This window comes from Arachis hypogaea, chromosome 15 (genome assembly GCF_003086295.3).
Source record: "Arachis hypogaea cultivar Tifrunner chromosome 15, arahy.Tifrunner.gnm2.J5K5, whole genome shotgun sequence".
In the NCBI taxonomy this organism is placed as follows: Eukaryota; Viridiplantae; Streptophyta; class Magnoliopsida; order Fabales; family Fabaceae; genus Arachis; species Arachis hypogaea.
In genome coordinates this window covers 63,591,315-63,597,211 of record NC_092050.1, presented here as the reverse complement: position 1 = coordinate 63,597,211, position 5,897 = coordinate 63,591,315, and the positions used below count along the sequence as shown (strand labels likewise).

The following is a 5,897-nucleotide window of genomic DNA, read 5'->3' as shown; positions in this document are numbered from 1 at the left end:
TTATTCTCCCATGTTCTTTGCTTTGTTCAATTTTGTCGTTTGGATACTTTCATGATTATTTAATACAAGGGTTATTTCTTCCATTTAAATTTATTTTCCATTCCAATAATCATGTCTTCTTTTAATTCCCTTTTATGTGTTATGGATTTATTATTTACAATGAGTGAGTAGTTCCTTCACTTGATGGGGAGTTGATTGAAAGGAACTCTTGAGTTGGAAGGATTGAAAGAAAAATTGTAATTGGGTTAACTATTGGATTGTTATCTAATCACTAACACCAATCCCTTTGAACTAAGTGGGTTGCAACTTGTGAACAGATCTAGCATTCCAACTTGTTTGACTTTCCTTTACCTAGTAAAGGATAACCCAACAGAACAACCATTAATTATAAATTAATCTTAAAATCACTCCATCAACAGTAGAAATTCCAACTAATCAACTCCCAATCAAGGCTTTTATTCATATTATTTAAATTTTCTCTTTTTAATTTTCCCTCTACTTAACTCAACTTCTTGGAACATCTGATTAATAAAATAGCACACTTTTCTGCAACTCGTTGGGAGACGACCTAGGACTTAAACTCCCAGTAATTTTTAATTTAAACTTTCTGTGACATATTTCTAAATTGATAGGCATATTTTCGGTGAGTTAAGATCTATACTTGCAACGTAACTATTTTAATAATTTTTAATTCACCAACTTCTGCCCCTCATCACTTATCCTCCCAGTTCCCCATTTAAGATTCTGCAATTTACTTTCCGCCATTTACATTCTGCTCTTTATTTCCAGCATTTACATTTTCTGTTATTTACTTTCCCGCCATTTACTTTTCTGCAAATCTCAACTAAGTTTCTGCTTAGCTCGACTAGAACATTCCTCTGATTAAAGTTGCTTGACCAATCAATCCCTGTGGGATTCGACCTCACTCTATTGTGAGTTTTTACTTGACGAAAATTCGGTATACTTGCCGAGGGAAATTTGTTGAGAGACAAGTTTCCGTGCATCAAGTTTATGGCGCCGTTGCCAGGGATTGATTTTGTATCAACAACGATTAAATTGGTGGAGAACTAGATTGAGCATTTTTCTTTTGTTTTGTTTAATTCCATTTGAGTGATTTAATTTCAGTTTTAGCTATTTTCCTTCCTTTCCCCCCTTACCCGTTTGTGGTGTTCTCTTATTTGTTACAATTCAGTCCACTAACCCACTAACTGTTTGATATATTGCATTACTCATACTAACAGCACCCCTAACAGGAGTAACTCCTCCATCGATTTCCTCTCCTGCTTTTTGCCTTGTTGGTTGTATGACAGGTAGAAGAAGCGGGGCTTCAACTTCCTTTGATTCTGAACCGGAGAGGACCCTCCTTAGATTAAGGAGGGAAGCAAGAGGAAAGAGAGTCGTTGGTACTGAGAAGGAGGAAGAGTACTTTCAACCAGACATGGGTGAGAATATGGAGAACCATCAAGAAGAAGAGGCTCACAACCATGGCAGAGAAGGTCCAGTGCATCATGCTGGGCAAGAGAGAAGAGTTCTAGGCTCTTATATCAATCCAAACCCAGAAAACTGTGGAAGTAGCATCCAAAAGCCAACCATACATGCCAATAACTTTGAACTAAAACCCCAGCTCATCACCCTGGTCCAGAACAACTGTGCATTCGGAGGAAGTGCCCAAGAAGACCCCAATCAACATCTAACCACATTCCTGAGGATATGTGATACTGTGAAATCTAATGGTGTTCATCCTGACACCTATAGATTGCTTTTATTCCCCTTTTCACTCAAGGACAAAGCATCTAAATGGCTGGAATCTTTCCCGAAGGAGAGTTTAACAACCTGGGAAGATGTGGCGAACAAATTCTTAGCGAGATTCTACCCTCCTCAGAGAATTAACAGGTTGAGAGCTGAAGTACAAACATTCAGGCAATAAGATGGTGAAACTCTCTATGAAGCATGGGAGAGGTTTAAGGACTTGATAAGAAGGTGCCCACTAGACATGTTCAATGAATGGGTGCAGTTACATATTTTCTATGAGGGTCTTTCTTATGAATCAAAGAAGGCAGTAGACCACTCATCCGGGGGATCTCTGAACAAGAAGAAGACCATTGAAGAAGCCATAGATGTCATTGAGACTGTAGCTGAGAATGATTACTTCTATGCTTCTGAAAGGGGCAATACTAGAGGAGTGATGGAGCTGAACAACGTAGATGCACTATTGGATCAAAACAAGATGATCACCAAGCAGCTGGCTGACCTTACCAAGAAGATGGAAAGGAACCTGGTGGCAGCAGTCACCATCTCATCTGCAGCTCAAGAAGGAGTGAATGCAGAGGATGAAAGTAACCATGAGCAAGCCAACTACATTGGGAACTCACCTAGGCAGACCCATGATCCATACTCCAAAACTTATAATCCGGGTTGGAGAAACCACCTGAACTTTGGGTGGGGAAATCAACAAGATCAAGGCCAAGATCAGAGACATCACAACCCCAACAACAATGCAGCTCACCAACATTCCACACTGAGATCATATCAGCACCCACCTAACAATACCTTTCAACATCCATATCAAAACCAAAATGGCCCTTCTCATCCCTCCAATCTCAACTCACCATCATCCGAAGATAGACTCTCCAGAATCGAGACTCTACTTGAAGGCATATGTAAGGAAATCCAAGATAATAAGGTGTTCAAGGAGGAGGTGCGAGCCAATATCAAAAACCAGGGAGACACCATCAAGAGGCTGGAATTTCAAGTGGGATACCTCTCTGAGAAGATTCCCAAACCTACTGACAGTTTCCCAAGTGACACAGAGAAAAACCTGAGAGGTGAAGCAAAGAAAGTGAGATGGAAAGAATGCAAGATGGTCACTATAAGTAATAAGGGGACTGAGAAAGAGCTAAACAAACCCTTAGAACACTCTGGAGATACTTCAGCAGAGAAGCAGGAATAGGGTAACCAAGAAACCAAAACTACACAGAAGGAGATCTTGAAACTCTATGCAACTTTTCCCCAAAGACTCAAAGGTGGTGTAGAAAAGAGAATATACTCAAAGTTCCTCGACATGTTTGCATCCCTTCAAATAAACATACCATTTATCAAGGCTCTCCAACAAATGCCCTCATATATTAAGTGTATGAAGGAGCTGCTGACCAGGAAAAGCTCACTCAAAGGAGGGCAAACAATAGTGATGAATAAGGAGTACAGTGCTCTCATTCAACCAGATTTGCCTACAAAAAGGAAGGATCCAGGGAGTTTTCACATCCCCTGTGCCATAGGAGAAACACTGATTGATAAGGGACTCTGTGATCTGGGAGCAAGCATCAATTTAATGCCTCTATCCCTCATGAAGAAGCTACAGATCAATGAGCTAATGCCCATAGACGTAGTCATCAGGCTGGCTGACAAAACTCAAAAACAAGCAGTAGGAGTGGTTGAAAACGTGTTGGTGAAGGTTGGGAACTACTTCCTTCCCACAGACTTTGTCATATTAAAAATGGAAGAGAGTTACCTCCATCCAATCATCTTGGGAAGACCATTTCTAGCCACAGCCAGAGCACTTATAGATGTGGAGCGAGGAGAGCTAATACTGAGGATACATGATGAATAACTTGCATTCAATGTCTTCAAACCCTCATAAGAAGCAGATCAAGAAAACAAGGAACCAAGGGAAGATCACAATGATGCACTGGTGAAAGAAACAAGCACCGAAGCACAAACAGTACACCCTGAAATCCCTTTGGTTGGTAAACAAAATAGTCAGAAGGTGCAACAGCTAAAGGAAACCCAAGAGGAGCCAAACCCACCAGAGTCATATGAGACCAGCAACAAAATTTCCCTAGGAAAGGAGGCCACAAAGAGCAGGGTATCGTTAAAAGAAACAAGGAAGAAGGCACCAAGGGGATGGAGGAACAAGAAGATCCCTACAGAGGATTTCTCTCCATGGGATAAAGTGATCTCAGCTCATTTCCCAGCTATTCCACCTCATTTCCCCACCATCCCATCTCAGCTGCCTAAAGTTTTCACCATCAGCAGAATTCTCTCCTTAGAACATGTGGAGATCCTTAATGAAGCCAACGGAGATAGATTCACTGCGAGGGGAGAAGATTTGAAGCATTACCAACCACCCTGACAAAGGCAGAACGTCAAGCTAGTGACGCTAAAGAAGCACTTCATGGGAGGCAACCCATGTTTTATATGTTTTTAAAGTAGTTAATAATGCAAGGTTCATCAATTCCAAATCAACTTTGACATACACTTAATGAATCCTTTTATGCAACATATAGTGAAGAACAAGTTTGGTGTTCAAGGCACACTAAGAGAACATAAATGCAATTCATATCATGTCACTCTTAGAACCTTGAACAAATCTTTTTACACCACATGGCCACTGATGAGCGGATAATTTATATGCTTTTTGGCATTATTTTTAGTATGTTTTTAGTAGAATCTAGTTACTTTTAGGGATTTTTTTATTAGTTTTTATGTTAAATTCACATTTCTAGACTTTACTATGAGTTTGTGTGTTTTTCTGTGATTTCAGGTATTTTCTGGCTGAAATTGAGGGACTTGAGCAAAAATCAGATTCAGAGGTTGAAGAAGGACTGCTGATGCTGTTGGATTCTGACCTCTCTGCACTCAAAGTAGATTTTCTGGAGCTACAGAACTCAAAATGGTGCACTTCTAATTACGTTGGAAATTAGACATCCAGGGCTTTCCAGCAATATATAATAGTCCATACTTTGGCCGAGTTTAGATGATGCAAAAGGGCGTTGAACGCTAGTTCTACGCTGCAGTCTGGAGTTAAACGCCAGAAACACGTCACGAACCAGAGTTGAACGCCAAAAACACGTTACAACTTGATGTTCAACTCCAGAAGAAGCCTCTGCACGTGTAAACTTCAAACTCAGCCCAAGCACACACCAAGTGGGCCCCGGAAGTGGATTTATGCATCAATTACTTATTTCTGTAAACCCTAGTAACTAGTTTAGTATAAATAGAACTTTTTACTAGTCTTTTAGACATCTTATGATTTTTAGTTCATCTTGGGATCATATTGATCACGTTTTGGGGGCTGGCCTCTCGGCCATGCCTGAACCTTCATCACTTATGTATTTTCAAACGGTAGAGTTTCTGCACTCCATAGATTAAGGTGTGGAGCTCTGCTGTTCCTCATGATTTAATGCAAAGTACCACTGTTTTTCTATTCAATTCAACTTATTCTGCTTCTAAGATATCCATTTGTTCCCAAGAACATGATGAATGTGATGATTATATGACGCTCATCATCATTCTCACTCATGAACGCGTGCCTGACAAACACTTCCGTTCTACATGCAAACAAGCTAGAATGAATATCTCTTAGATATCTAATACAGGGGACCGAGTCCAAGTTATTAGTATCTTCGTGGTATAAGTTAAAACCCATGGATGGCCATTCCTGAGATCCGGAAATTCTAAACCTTGTCTGTGGTATTCCGAGTAGGATCTGGGAAGGGATGGCTGTGACGAACTTCAAACTCGCGAGTGCTGGGTGTAGTGACAGACGCAAAAAGATAGTAAATCCTATTCCAGTATGATCAAGAACCTCTAGATGATTAGCCATGCTGTGACAGAGCATTTGGACAATTTTCACAGAGAGGATGGGATGTAGCCATTGACAACGGTGATGCCCTTACAGAAAGCTTGCCACGGAGAGGAGTAAGACTGATTAGATGAAGACAGCGGGAAAGCAGAGATTCAAAGGAACGAAAGCATCTCTGTACGCTTATCTGAAATTCTCACCAATGAATTACATAAGTATTTCTATCTTTATTTTCTGTTTATTTATTATTTTTATTGGAAAACTCCATAACCATTTGATATCTGCCTGACTGAGATTTACAAGGTGACCATAGCTT

The 5,897-nt window shown here is 40.3% G+C and overlaps 1 non-coding gene across 1 annotated transcript; it reads right to left on the bottom strand.

The window, feature by feature from the left end:
- Nucleotides 1-1,891: 1,891 nt before the first annotated feature.
- Nucleotides 1,892-1,995, bottom strand: LOC112753056 (small nucleolar RNA R71). The gene has a single exon (XR_003177457.1). It is a non-coding gene; the product is annotated as a small nucleolar RNA R71 (small nucleolar RNA).
- Between the last annotated feature and the right edge of the window lie 3,902 nt (nt 1,996-5,897).